Below are 15,602 nucleotides of genomic sequence, written 5' to 3'. Positions count from 1 at the left end.
AATTAAAAAAGAGAACGATGGTTTACGAAAAGCTTTCAAAATATCGTGCGCTCATCGTCGGCTTATTTGTCACCCTTGCTCCCCCCCTCCCCCCCTTATACCTCTGTCCGTCGTCAGTCTTTCGTCCGCCGAGAAGAAAGCTTCTTTCTTCTCTGCGTTGGCGCATCATATGTGCATTCCTACAGCCGGTGAGTTCTCAAATACGGCCGGCATCCTCTCGTAGGGGGAAATCGGCCTCCTCGATCCTTTCTTTTTTTTTCTTTCTCGGTAGGTCTCGAAATAAATCTCTGTCTCCGGAGGTGTGTCTGTTTCTATTAAGATGCCGCGACACGCACACGCGCACCTATCGCACCGAGCGGCACATTCAAAGCCGAGTAAAGAAAGAAAGGGAAGAGAAGAGAGAAGAGCCTCCGTGCATATATTTACGTCTCGGGTGGATTAAAAAAAAAAAACGAAATATACATGCACAGAACAAAAGCAAGATGGATTGGCGTGGAGCGGACCTGGCGACGAAAGCGGCTATATATTTGGCTTCCTTGCCTTTCTATTCGCGCGATAGAAGAAAAGAAACAAAGAATGCGGGAGAAGACGAAAAACTAAGCGGCGCAAACAGAATGAACGAATGACAGAGCTAAAACGGGACAAAAGGGCCATTCGTTTTTGCGTATTAATTACCCGGGCGCCGCTGCGGAAGCTCAGCGGGCATACATCATTTACACGGGACCGAGCGCCCGAGAGCGGGCGACGGCGCTTTCGGAAGCGAAAGTATGCGTATGTGCTATATACTATACACCGTCGTTGACGGTCCTACGGTTTGGTCGTCGGGTGCAGTGGCGAAGGGGGCCGGCGCGAAAAGCGCGGCCTCCGTCGTCGACGTCGTCTCTCCGCGCCTCAAAACGCAGCTGGCGGCGACACGGTGATATATCTGGCCCACATTATCCAAATGTTTATAAAACCCCTCTCTCTCTCCATCTCTCTCTCCACCCTGCCCGCACGCGCGCGCCTGCTTCGGCCGCGACGGCAGCGATGACTCGGATCGTAACTTCTGAACAGCCACGATGCCCGCCCCGTGTGCGAGCTTATAGGGTGTATGCGCTGCTGCACCGAGATTCTTTGCGCGTCGGTCGTGTGTGTGTTGGGGGGGGGGGAGGGGGGAGGGGCTGAACGAAACAAAGTGCGGTGTGAGAATCGGCCGAAGCAGAGAGACCTGAAAAATAGGGGAAAATGGAATAGACGCGAAGGCCTGAACGTCTCGGCCGTTCTTACGGTTCTCATTCCCACTTCTCTTTCTCTCTCTCCCTCTAGGTTTATCAAAGTCATCATAATTATATTCGTCTTCTCCTTCATCTTCTTCTTTTGTGACGAAAATAAGAAGCCTGCTTTGTTTTCTGGTGTCCGAAATTTGTTTCAGTGACGGGGTACTGAAAGATAGGTTTATGTTAGTTTACACAATATGCTGCATAGTACTATACCGCAAGAAGGGGTGACATTCACCCCAAAATAGCCCGAGGTGACTTAGAATGCTATGTAGAATGCGGTAGCCATCGTCGTGAGTGAAGCCGCGAACACACCAACAAAGTAGAGCGTACGTAGAGGAGTGTACGTAGAGTAGTCGGCTCTCGTGCGACAATGGAGAGATGCCGTATTTCGTCAAAGGTGGATATGTGTGCCCTTCCGATGGCCTTACACGCTACACAAAGCTTTTTGAGTGAAATAGTTGCGTTGCGTTACGTTGCGTAGCAAGCGTACGATGAAATCAGACAAACGCTACGCATTAAAAACGCAGAAAAGAAAATTTTTATATTGTTGCTTTATACTTTTAAGTTGCCCTATTGTTGACGACATTTAAGGTCATCATATCGTTTGTAGGTAATGTGCTCGCATTTTGTTTGCCTATTCATGGCATTTGTTGTTGTTATTACAATTACTTTCAATTTTATTTGCTCAGCATATTATATATTTAGTGCTCAGTCGCTTTCTTTCCTCTTCTTTTACATTCTGTTTATCTTTTAGCTTATTCTTTCTTTCGTGCCTAAGATGTTTTGTGATAGCGTACCCTTTAATAGCCGAAAGTTCTATCCTTCGCTGCTAACAGACAACTATAGCAAAGAAGTAAAAGAGATCACGATTTCATTCCATCTCGCTTACGAATAGCATATGCCATAGCAGAGCTGAAACACAAGGGAATACCTCTTGCGAAAGAAGAGCTAGCTGCACAAACGCACTTTTATGAGCGAACAGAGACTCGAGTAAGGAGGCGGCCAGACTCTTCGCCGGAGCGCCTCCGCCCGCCTCCAACCACAAGGAATGCAAAAAGGCGAGATGCAGGAAAGTAAATTTGTAAGGCGACAGGCGCATAGCATATCGGGTTGTTTGTCGGGATACTGCTGTTGTTTTCTGGGACGATGCCGGTGCAAATCGAGATGAATGCGCTGTTCGAGTTGCCGTTCTGGAAGCCTCTAAGAAGAAGCGTTTGGGTCTGGAAGCGGCGCGCTAAGCGGGGTTAGTTGTCGGTGTTTCTGTAATAGCTTTTCATTTTGTTGTTGTTGTTGTTCGGCTGCCGCTTCTTACTTTATTTTATGACATTTGTAAAATTTGCAACGCTTTCTTACAGGTGGGTAACAAAGCATTAGTGAATGAGACGGATAAATTTCAGTGGATAATAATACTTCAGCGTTAGGTGAATATCTTTAGTTTGACTCGCCTTGGGTATAGTTTCTGATGGGTGGTCTAACGCTTACAGAGAGTGAGCGAGCTGTGTTCACAAATAGGCAAGGATTGGACGCTATTAGGAGTGAGTGAGTGAGTGAGTGAGTGAGTGAGTGAGTGAGTGAGTGAGTGAGTGAGTGAGTGAGTGAGTGAGTGAGTGAGTGAGTGAGTGAGTGAGTGAGTGAGTGAGTGAGTGAGTGAGTGAGTGAGTGAGTGAGTGAGTGAGTGAGTGAGTGAGTGAGTGAGTGAGTGAGTGAGTGAGTGAGTGAGTGAGTGAGCGAGCGAGTGAGTGAGCGAGCGAGCGAGCGTTTATTCTGGGCTTAACGTCACAGGTGGGTGTCAATCTCGAGGCCCATATAACATTGCCGTAAAGTAAGATACAAATGCATTTCTCCTGAACAAGTACTTTAAGCGGCGAAACCCAGTATTTTTCTTTGTTGTCTCTATTGGAATGCCTATTCGTTTGCCTTTTGCTCGCAAAACGCCTTTTCTGTAGACTTTAGTTACCTTTTTTTTTAGTAGCAAACTCCGAAGCTTGTGCTGCCGCTTTCTTTCTGCGTATAGCTTTAGCCGAATGTACGTACGCATTGCCATTCCCAAATGCAGTAAAATCGTTGTAGCTGCATATAAACTGTTTCGATATTTCTTCACTCGTTCTTAACGTTGGAAACTCACTTTACATTCAACCAATCTTTCTGTTACGAACACTTTCAGCCAGAACATTTCTAGGCTCAACTATTTATGAGAATGACTGTATTCGTCGCACTGTTTAGAAGCCACAAATAACTTCTGAAATTGAACGGACGGCGGCTACTATTTTATTTTCATTATTTTTATGAGAACACAAGAAAAATACCATTCACAAAATGCTTCTAAATATGTAAAGGCGGCGTATCGCACTGGTCTGCTATCGGCGTGTCATTTAAAGCGTGCACAACACTTTTATTAGCCGTCTTCAACAACGCAGATAATGACAACCTACTGTTTCGCTGTTGAAATGAAACATTCAAAACAGGGCTTGATCCAGTTGAAGCAGTACTTGGCTTTAACTAACCGGGCCTATTTAACTGTTTGGTATCGTGCTTCGTTCTTTTTCTATTTTACGTACGAAATGACGTTATACGTACATTTTAAGCCCTTGCAAACTCGTTGTAGAAATTCAGTCGTAGGTCTATTGAAATTTTGTTGACTGTAGTCGACTTTTATCTCGAGATGCTATTGGCTATTACATGTTATTTCTGCAGATATGTTCCTACCTCATACGGATTTGATTTGGTAACGCAGACAGGGACGCACTTAACGCTACCTTGCATGAAGAAATTTTCGTATCGGTAAGTTTATTTTGCGTGTTGTTTAAATGTTGCGAAAGAGTCAATAAAATACGTCGTACAGCCTCAACTTCACGTTGACAGTTGTATCGCGATCATGTCGTGAAAATGCTGAATCAACGAACAGGCGCAACAGCATTTCCTTCTTACTGCCTGCGCGAGGTCTGGCGTCGGGGGCATGGTGATGCCCCCACGCACGCACGCGCATGCTTTCCCGCTCAGCACTGCATCGCTCGTGTAACAAATGGAGCGGTCACAGTCTCGGCGCCGAGACCCCCAATTAGGGACGCGACGGTCAGGCCGCACTGGCCATATGTCATGTCCGAAGTGGCTTCCGCGTTGTTTTAGCGGTTCGGGAAGTGGGGGGGGGGGGGGGGGGGGGAAGTGGAAGGAGGGGGAGCCGCGGAGGGGCCGCGACGCTGAAAGACTGCCTTGGCGACGCAGATGGAGCGTGCATCGGCGGCTGCTGAAGCCCTTGGCACGATTTGACGGCAATTCGCGCCGGATGCGTGAAACGCGAGTCTCTTGTGAACGATTAATGCGTTACGAATCAGCAGAGCGCCTCCGTTATTTGTGAAATAGTGTGTCTGTGTGTGTGTGGGGGGGGGGGGGGGGTTCTAATAACTTTTTGCTGTTTTTCGCACCAAGACATGCATGCATTCACGTTTCAATCAATCAATCAATCAATCAATCAATCAATCAATCAATCAATTGTTTATTGCCTTGCTCAGGAACAGACATGCAGCCTTCGTAGAGGTACACTTAAATAGTAATACAGAAGACAATGTACAAAGAAGACAAATGTGGTAGGCAAAGCAATGTGAGGTAGAAAAACAAACGAGGTAAAGGAGAACAATGAGGCTGGCCCAAAGGGGAAATAATCATACAACATGATTATCTACACGCGTACAGAACACAGGGAATGAACTCTGAAATATGTCAGTACAGGCAGAATACTTATTAACGTTTTTTTGGAGTCGAGCCACATACAGCGACTACGGCATCGAGGCCGCGCAGGAAACGCGGAATGCTGCCTAGTATACTTTCGCGGCACGCGAAATTGTACGTGATCAAGGAGCTTTAGGCAATGTATAAGGCCATGGACCACATTATAGAGGAACACAAGGTCTGATTTGATACGTCTTGATTTTAGAGCTCCGAGTTTACGTATACTTGAATAGATTGGGCAATGGTCGCGAGAACGACAAAATCGGTTCTTGAAAATACATATTAATTTATTCTGGACCAGATCCTTCAAGTAAGAATTAGGTTTGCACGTTCCGCCCCAGACTACGGATGCGCACTCTGGTAGTGGAGGGCACACAGTAGAGTACAATTTCAGAAAGGCAGCAGGGGAGTCATGCGATGTACGACAAACAATACCAAGAGCGCAAAGGGCACGTTGTTTCACACATTTAGCATGTGAAGAGAAGCATAGAATTTTGTCGAAGTACACATCAAAATCTTTCATTTCATCGACTTTGGGCAATGGAGCATCACGAAGATGTGTACGAAAATTTAACACGGCGAGTTTTTCGCGTATAACTTAATAGCATAGTTTTGGAAGGAGTAGCTTATTGTGAGTGCTCCAGTTTGAGAGCGAAAGACAGCCTTTTTTGGAGGTCAATATACAGTCGGGAACACTGTCAATAGACTTAAACAGCATTAAGTCGTTAAAGCGTTATCCTATAGCGTTCGTCCATCGGTGCGACCGGCCAGCTCTTTACTTCTTCGAAACATTATTTTGTATGTATACTGTAAGGGCGTCGTGAATCCAGGCCTACAGACAATATTATACTTCGTCGCAAGAGGCTTCCACGTCGTTTCCACACGCGCCTCAAAAGCGAGTGAGCGCTTAACGCAGGCTTAACCTAGCCCCCTACCCCCCCCCCCCCCCCCCCCCCCCATTTCCATTCATTTTCAACGTAAGCCTCACGAGGCAAGGCGCGATTTGTCTCAGTTGCGCCTGTCGCTTTCTCCAGGACTTCCAGCCATACGCACGCCGTATACGCACGCGTGCGCAGTCAGTTTATGTGGCCGCGACGCGACCGCGTTAACCCAGGCAGCAGTAGACAGTTTTAGTTTAGCGTTTGCAACCAAGCGTAAACGCATTACGTACTTAACGAAATAGCGTTGTCATCACTGCGCATGCTCTGAGCGTTATTGGGTTCGTGCGGTTTACGTGCGCTATGATAACGTACGTTATTTGGCGAGTTTAACATTCGAATGTTTAACGTACGCTAAGAAATGGCGTTGTCGAACATGGCGGCACCCCACGGCTCCCGCTTCAGCTTGAATTCTCGTGATGGCTGCGCTCTGACTCGCTTTGATGGCCAGTAACTATTGAAATGAGCTCTCGCTTTCTATAAACTCACCTGAAACGTCAGTTATGAGCGCATCGCGCGTCCATTTTCTGAGATCGTTCGGCGATTCCGGCGCCCGTAGGCCTAACGAGACGCGCCGGCATAGCAATAACAGGATGCTCGATTGTCTTGGCTTGAATACGTTTGGCATGAGGCACCAGACGGCGCCCTGTTTTATAACGTCTTCCTTACGTTTGCATTCCCGTACGGTAAACTAAAAGTCTTGGAAGGACGCGCACCATAACGTCTCGTAAAGGTGATTACGTTTAACGTACGCAAGGTGGCAAACGCTATTCTAAAACTGTCTAGTGTCGGGAGCCGTGGTCGCCATATAGTAATCCGAAACACTCGCGAGGTGCGAGTTGTAGTGCTCATCGACGCGTAGGCGGCGAGGGGGGAGGGAGGGAGGGGAGGGGGAGAGTCAGCGCACGCACCTGCGTGTCTGAATTAACGCGAATCGCGAGCGTTTCTCGGCGCCGCGATTTATGATCATGAGTACGTGTGCTGGCTGCTTCCATAGAAACTGTCTCTGTGTCACCAACTCGAAGCGAGTTACGCCGCCGTCCGCCGGTCGCTCCGAAAGACCGCTTTGGAGAACGTGTTCGCTTCTTCGTTTATGCGGGAACTGTGTGCACTGTGACGAGTCAACCGCGGCTCAAAGCGGCCACGTTCGATTAGGTGACGGTCCTGAACGATGTGACGAGTTCGAGAAGCGAGTGACAGTGACCGGCTACTCAAGTTCTTCTTGTCTCGACGTCTTGCTTTGTTTGTCTCTGATTCGTAATTTAGCCACCATTTTTTCCTGGTTATGTTGTCACGTTTTCGAGCTTTCTTTTTTTTTTGTGATGATTATGATTAGCCGTTACAAGCATGGGAAATACATTGGAATATATACACATCGCAGGTGCAAATACATCTGAAACATATGTGAAACTTTGGCATCAATATAATTCAACGAGCGAAGCACGTAGAATAAAAAAAGAAAGAAAAGACAGCGCTATACTGAAGAGCACTGAATGTACTTTGGAGCAGGTTTTGAGGATGAAACGGCCGCACTTTCTTGTAATGCAGCGACTACAACTATGCGTGAACTAATACAATGTGCGTAGTATCTTAAGTTTAGTAGTACCAGAGTAAAATACAAGAGACAAAAATTGTCGAAATTAGGTGCGGGTAAATTGCTCCTCAAGATCGTCAATCGCGCTAACTTTGTTGTCTTGAAATGAGGCCAATTTGAGGTCGTAAATCTTCCTTGTATAACGATTGAGCTCACGCAAACGCCAAAGTGCTTAATGACGCGCGTTTTCTGTAGTCACGCTGATAGTTTGCAGATGAAAAATAACAAATGTGCGAAGGGGGGAGAAAAAGAAAGAAAAGGCCATTCTATAGAAACCTGCGAGAAAGAGGGTCATCCCGCAGTACTGCAAATCTCTCCAAATTGCGGTTGGCAATTGGAGAGAATAATAATATTACTTTAACATTCATTTTCGAGTTAAATAAAAAGAGAAATTTTCCGCATGTTATTTCTAAATATCCTTTTCTTCTTTCTTTTTATTTCGTGTGCGCACGTGAGGGACAAAGCGATTATTGTGAAGCACAGGACGAAGCGGGCGCTAATGACTGTGGGTGCAAAAAGTGAAGTGAAGCTTTAGCGGTCCACTTGCGCATGGAATGGAAAAGAAAGGAAACGGAAGCAAAAAGCGATCTCAGCAGCTAAGAGACACAAATATAAACGCGCCAACTGAAGCTTAAGACAGTCTCGCAGCGCCTTTTTTGTCGGTTTTTTTCTTTTTTTTGGGGGGGTTTCGCGTTTTTCGTCTGGCCGGCCCCGGTGCCTAATTCCACGCAGTACCATGAAACGCTTATATCGTGCGTGAAGGCAGTATTCATCGTCGGTGAAATCTTATTGCATGCCCCGGGTTCTTCGACATGTTCGACGACAGCAAACTTCCAAAAGCTGCGTAACATTTCCTTATCGTCATTATCTAGGCCACTCACTGTGCTAGGAAAGAAGGGATGAAAATACTAAATGCTGAATAGAGGAAGGGAGAGTGGCACTGATATGTTTTTGTTTGTAAAAGCACATATACAGCTCTGAGGATCCGCGTGTGCCAATGGTGGCAAATATCCATAAAATTCGGTGTAAAATTCGTAATTTTCTTTTCTTTCCGATTGCGCCTTCTCCGTCCAACCTAGCATTTAACGTGCTTCTGAATAGCTTATCCAGAGAGCCAGTCATTATCATTATCATCATAATCATCATCATCAACAACAACAAAAGTGAAGACAGCAACTTCAATATACAGAAGGCGAATTCAAGACCCACATCTACTGTGCGAAGAGCCGAACCTAACATAAAGGCTGAACCTATTAGTCATGCAGAGCAGCATATATATATATATATATATATATATATATATATATATATATATATATATATATATATATATATATATATATATATATGATGCCCGCGAGTGCACGCAAAGTACCTCGAGCGGCCAGTCGCGCGGCAATTTTTCGTGCATTTGCGGGCTTCTTTCACGCTCGGAAAAGCCCTTTACGTAGAATGCATTGAGCAACAGAAAGCTGTGTCGGGAGTTTTTCATCTCGCTCTACAATTATTTCACTGAAACTTTTATCTAATTATAATATTTTAGAAGTTGAATAGCTAATTAGCACTAGTGATGCAATTAGGTAGAATGAAAAATATAATTTGAGTATCTGCAAGCGACGGCAAACAACACAATCATCGTTCTGTCCAGCTGCGTCGCATTTGCATATTTTTAAAGTCTGGCTAAAGTCAGCTGGGACACCCTGTAAACAGTTGCGTCGCTGCAGGTGGCATGCTTAACTTCCGTGCATCGCCATGCTCATAAACGTCTAAAAGTGTGACTGGGTGTCTTTTTCTAAGTCGCATACGTGCTACTACTGAACGGCTAGTCCAATCTCATAAAAAAAAAAGAAAATAAAGGCGAAGGAGTGTCTTTTTTTTTTTCCGAAGCGTGCTTCCGCACCAGATTACTCGCATCGGTACGGAATGCTACGTCTTAGCGCAGTGACCCCTTTGCACGTTAAATATGATGTGCAGTAGCGTGACCAGCAGCGACCAAGACGCCTTAAGCGCGCGGTAACTCACTTTTCCTAAGTGGGTTATGGTGCTGAGAGGACTTCGATGCTTACGTGTGACGCAGTGCATACACTGCGATCGTACTGTGCGTCAACGCTTGTAGCGAAACGTTCTACTTCGCAATCCTCATTTCACTCAAGCCACAATTCGGCATTGTTCAATCGACCCGGTCGAACAACCCTAACGGCCAAACCGCACGTACGCTTGCCGGCGCGCCTACGCATGCTCAGCTGGTGCGGGACAGGCCGTACTTCGTCCAAGCGCGGCGGGAGCACAGACGTTTGTTCCAAACAGGAATCGAAGCTCGACGGCCTTGCGTTTTTACGCGCCCGGTTACGAAGCTACGGCGTGAAGGCAGCACTCAGTGAGGCATACTTATGTGAAAGCGAGAGAGTGCTTCTCTTTTCTTTTCTTTTATTTTACGTTTTGCGCTGCTCTACCGGCTCTAAGAATAAAACACTTGCGTGTATCGATAGTTAAACATTCTGAAGCACTGTCAGTAACGAAGTACGAAACGATGTCTGTCAAAACGGCTGTGAGTGAGCCAAGTGGGCGCATTGCTTGCGCGCGTCTATTGTGGGTCCAAGCCGCCATTCGTCTCAAAGCGCGGCGAACGCAAGGCGCGCGGGTGTGCGTTGCGGGCGCGAGCTTTGCGCGCGTCGACAAGCGTACGTGTGGTCTGGGCTTAAAACTCCCACCTACTTCCTTTTATGTGTGTGGGTTCCCCCCCCCCTTTCTGTGTGTTCGCTTCAACCTCTTCCCCACCACCCCACCCCTTAATTTTTGACATTTCTGTCTCTTCTTAACCCCTTGCCCAAAGCAGGCTTGCAAACCGGATGTACCTCTTCCGGCTAACCGCCTTGCCATTCGCACTTTGCTTATACATACATACATACATACATACATACATACATACATACATACATACATACATACATACATACATACATACATACATACATACATACATACATACATACATACATACATACATACATACATATAAATATATATATATATATATATTTCACTTAACAATGTTGAGAATGCGGTGACATATTTGGTGACAAGATTTCGAATACTGTGATAATTCAGTAATCATCGACCGGAACACCTGAAATGCCCACTACAGTGTTGCACGCAATAGACTGAGTACAGCATAGCGCGTCTTACAATTTCAATTAAAGAAAGGGGGGGGGGGGGCGTGAGGAATGAAAGTATGAAAGAAAACCTGAACGGAAAGATAGCCGAGAAACAGAAATAACGAACACGAAAGCGGTCAGCATGCGGCATGCAGGGAAGCGTTGCGTACACGTTCTTTTCTCCCCGGAACAAACGGGGCCCCGCGGATAGCATGAGGAATGGTTTTATAATAAGACAACGGGGCGGAAGAATTGGAGCGGGCTCGGGGAAATGAGACAAAGGCAGTTGGGGGAGGGAGAGAGCGTCTTATTTCTTTTTTTCTCCTCTCCTTCTTGATTCAGAGAGAATGAATCTGAATAACGAAGGGCGTTTAGAAAAGAAGGCCAAGAAAGAAAGAAAGAAGAGAAAAAGGAAAGAAAAGCTTGATTGCGGAAACGTGAAGCGGGCTCAACTAAAATGTTGAGCCAGTAGAAAGGCGTTCCGTTATGCTGCTAGGCCGCGAGAATACAGAAAGGAACCCTCTTGGAGATGTAAACGTGTGCATAAAATGCCGGAAGAGGGTAAAATTTATGAGCAGGGGTGGTATGTATATTATACGTATACGTATGGTCATACCGTATACAGCAATTATGTGTGCCAGGACACTTTAAGAATTAAGAAGTAAACCGTTAGCTTATCTAGATATAAGTATAGAGGGACGATTTCGTTCAGCGGGATTACATGACGGAAGCATGAAGTCTTGTTGAGATACCCATTGTGAGCTGAATAAAGAGAGTGAGCGTAGACGTTGTAATGCGATATCTAAAATGCTCGAACATTTAGATAAGTAAATGTATAAATGTCGTAACAATAAGGTAAAACATGACATTCCGGGGCCGAAGCTATCAAACGCTGTCAAGATAAACGACTTGTTACTATGTATTTGTTTATTATAAATTTAGAAAATTGCGAAGGTAGACCTTCTTATGGCCAGCTATCTAAAAAAAGTATCTCGGACAACAAAAATGACAAAAAATAAACAAAGGGAGAAGTCTCGCACACACCAGGCAAACAAATACAACTCACAAGCACACAAATAATGTGACCATATATGGACATTAACACCGGCACTATAGTCCTGACAATCTTTGCTCGCTTGTGTTCGTGAGTTTATCACGTGTTTCTTGAAATTTTCTTTTTTCTTTTTACCTTTTCTTGCGCAGAGAATTGGCGATTCCAGGATAGCCGGCTTTAACGTAGCCTAGCTTGCCATGCCTCTACATCTAAATAAATGAAAGTGAAAAAGTGAAAAGTGAAAATAAATGAACAAATGAAAATCATCTGGAAGAGTCATTCAAGTCATTCAACAGGCACGCAAGTCGTTTCATGCATGCCTACGTATATGCCACTTTGGTCCTTTACAACAACGAGAGCCACAATAACAACAACAAACAATAATGACAAAGCCGCGCGCCTGGAACGCACCTAACGCATTTCATTTATTGACATTATATTAGGAGACGTTCGCGCACAAATACGGCGCCAGCTACTCCTCGGCTCTTGCAATATCTGGTACATGCAAAATACAGCTGCAGCATAAAACATATAGCAATATATGTATACACCATAGCTGCAACAAGGCTGCAACAAAGTTGCGCCGTCACGCACGTCAGAACAACACGACGAGATTACAGAGAGGCGCTAAATGCGGCCGCGGCCCTAACAGTTATACTTGTTCTAAGTATTTAGTTTTCTCAATTCACAAACCTGACGCTCACGCGCTGTACGCTGTTATGATTGGGGGTTCAATCCCATCGCTCGTAACCCGTTGTCAAGATTGGAGTCCGGCATGAATTCGAAGGTAGCTGGCCCATGCCGTCGTCCAACTTATCCACGCTGAGGACGTTGATGAAGGGAAGGGCTGCTTCTCGGCGAGAACGAGGAATAAGGGTTTATTTACAGTATTTACATGCAGTTCATCAGTCTAGCATGACTGCGAGAGAAAGTACGTCAGTCTAACACGACTGCTTGAGAGAGTGTCTCAGTCTAACATGACTGCTTAAGGAAAGTGTCTCGAGCATCCGCACAACAGCCGTTTATAAACACTCGGTCCTCCCCCGATTCCAAGGTGGCGGAAACGTTCGTCCAGTCATCGTAAACACGCCGCCTCTCCGCGGGACGCTTTGCACACACGCACACACACACACACACACACACACACACACAGGTTCTCGGTCCGAAACCGACATCACACGAATTTCGTAGAACTCGGAGCCCCGCGCAGAGCCTCCGGGTAGCCTTTGTCTTGCGTCTTGGTCGGCGCGTGGGAAGGGGTGTCCGACGACGTTCCCGCGGCAACACCCCCACCCATAGCAGATCAGGTCCGCGTTGGGGAGTTCGGTAACAATAGTTGGCCCGCCGAACTCATTCAGTCACAACGGCGACGAGGCTAGAGCGTGACGGTGGCGGTTTCAGCACAAAGCCTGCTTGGTCAAACGCACCCTAGCTGAAGCGATGGAGAGTGGAGGACGCGCGTATTGTTCCCGACACAAAGTCGACTTAGTCACGCCGTGGCTAGAGGTTGGCGGCGGCGCTCCAGGAAAAGATGATGCCCGCGGTCGCAACTAGTTGGCAAAACTTGCACTGCAGCTGGCCGTTCATAACAACGCGTATACCGCATATACCGCACATGTATCTCCAAAGCATAGTAAATTCGTGTTCTTATTATTTTCTTGTTGTAGTGCTTTTCTTTTTTAACTTTTCTTTTACGGGTTCCTCTGTAGCGCGACGTTCAACTCGGCAAAAATCTGGAGGCGTCGGGGCAAGTGTAGCAAGAGCAACAACCGCAGGTGCGACGGCGAATGCGTTGGTGTCTGCGGCGGCGGCGGCGGCGGCAGCGAGGATAGCGGAAATTAATGAGCTGTTCTGGTGAAAACGACAGCGTAGGAACGACGGCAGGAGTTGTTGCTGCGGGAGGAGAAATTATGCCGGTCTTTTCTCCTCTTTTTTTTTTTATCATTCGCCATTCCTTGCGTGAAGCGCTGCCTCCTAGCAAGAAGCGGGGGAGGGAGGATATGTATATATATTACTTGGAAGAGGGCGCTCGTGTCGTTTGTTCGATGTTGTAGCGCGTGCCTCGCCGTCGCTTTTGCTGTAGCACGTGAGTCTTCCAGTGCCACCCACGCTCCGAGTTCTTTGTGGATCTTGAATAAAAGTAGCGGCAAGAAAGAAGCGTACGGAAAGATTTCTTTTTTTTTTTTCCCAGTCGAGTCTGCCTCTGGTCGGGTGCATCATTAGAGCAACTTCGCGCTCTTGGCGTTCGCGAGACCTCCTCTTCCTCCTCCTCTATGTGCTGGTGGTTGTGGTCGCTGAGTCGTAAAAGCGAAAGAACCATCGCGAAGGAAAAAAAAAACAAATAAAAAACAACGACTAAACGCACGGCACGACGCGGAAAAGGTGAAAGTAAGCGCGGATTGATTAATTGCGTCGGGAAACCTCAGTTTCGCGTGTATTTGCGGCCGGAACCCGAAAGCTGGGCCACAGAATTGTAGTGCGCAGGTAAATCGGAGCGTGTTTATTATTATTATTATTATTATTATTATTATTATTATTATTATTATTATTATTATTATTATTATTACCGTTTTCGATGGGGGGAAATGCGAGAACACCCGTGTAGTTAGGTTTAGGTGCACGCTAAAGAACCCTGGGTGGTCAAAATTATTGCGCAGTCCCCCACTATGGCGTGCCTCATAATCAGATCATCGTATTGGCACGTTAAAACCCCATAATTTGATTTTAATTATTGCCGTTTGGCTCGCAAGAGACGTGTACTGTATTCCACGGCGCTTCGAAATGTGGCTTTTTGTTGGCGCGGGAAGCACCGTGCACGTGAGGTGCGCGGATTTACAGTGCAGTTTACTGTGCTTCTCTTTCCAGGCAATTTTAAATTACGAGTAAAAAAAAAATTACTCGCACCGTGGCCACATCCGTTGATGGCGCAATGCGCTGTTCGCGCATTGGTGTGATTCTCGAAGTGGACTGGCCTGCAGCAGTAACCGTTTATAGTCATCCAGTGCATTCGCTAGCGTGTGTGCCGTGCCCACTCCTCTTTTACCGTGCCACCAGTGTAGGGTAGCAAACGGCACGCCTGTCTTGTTGATCTGGAAGTTTTTTTATGCTGGCTTTCTCTCTCTGATTGGCATGTAGTGGGCACTCTCTTTAGGCTGTACATTCGATTAAATATTTCTTATTGAACATTTAGTATGTTTTCTCTGTGTTTGCTACCCACTGAGATAAGACCAGGGGCGTTATAACGTGAAACTATTCCAAACTTTTCTATTGAAATTCTGCAATCAGCCCTCCGCGATTGGTAAAAGCTTTTTTGGGCCAGTCACACTTCGCCTGTCTGTCATGCGACGTCACGAAAACTGCGATAGCTCACCATCTGGTATATCGTGTACACAATGATTATGCACGGTTTGACCGAATAAATGAAAAATGGTTATTTCTGATTCGACGCCTTTTCGCCATTAGCCCTCGGCTATTGGTCAAAAGATTTTGGGCTGCACCCGCTTCACCTGCCTGTCACATGACTTCACAATACCGCAAGAACTCACCGCGTCAAAGTAACGTGTACGCATTAAAGGTGCATTAATATGCCGAACAAAACTGAATTTTCTTCTGAATAGCCGCAGGCTGCCCCGTTCCGAAAGGAATAAAAGATGGCTGCCGCCGATCGCTGATGTACTGGCTACTCGCACCTGTCGGAGAGCATGGGTTTATTTGCGTATAATAAAAGCTTTTGTGTGGCCGTGTAACGTTTTCAAACACTTTCGGAACGTTTATGGCCGCGTTCTGCCAACTCTTCTTTGCTGAGGATCCGTTTTAGTGTCATTCTTAAGCTTCCGTTGCATGCCACCGCGATTTTCGACCAGCCACCGCCAGCTA

General features: G+C 46.3%; 1 protein-coding gene and 1 long non-coding RNA gene across 2 annotated transcripts in view; both read left to right on the top strand.

Annotated features, from left to right (window-relative positions):
- LOC126547053 (uncharacterized) overlaps nucleotides 1-15,602 on the top strand; it is a 503,539-nt gene that overhangs the window by 159,727 nt on the left and 328,210 nt on the right. The gene's annotated exons all lie outside the window — the stretch shown is intronic.
- LOC129380835 (uncharacterized) lies at nucleotides 2,246-12,198 on the top strand. Its single transcript, XR_008609050.1, has 3 exons — nucleotides 2,246-2,502; nucleotides 3,954-4,040; nucleotides 11,876-12,198. It is a non-coding gene; the product is annotated as an uncharacterized lncRNA (long non-coding RNA).

The sequence above is a fragment of the Dermacentor andersoni genome, chromosome 3, assembly GCF_023375885.2.
Source record: "Dermacentor andersoni chromosome 3, qqDerAnde1_hic_scaffold, whole genome shotgun sequence".
Classification (NCBI taxonomy): Eukaryota; Metazoa; Arthropoda; class Arachnida; order Ixodida; family Ixodidae; genus Dermacentor; species Dermacentor andersoni.
Note: the sequence above shows the minus strand (reverse complement) of the source record. Positions and strands in the feature narration are given on the sequence as shown.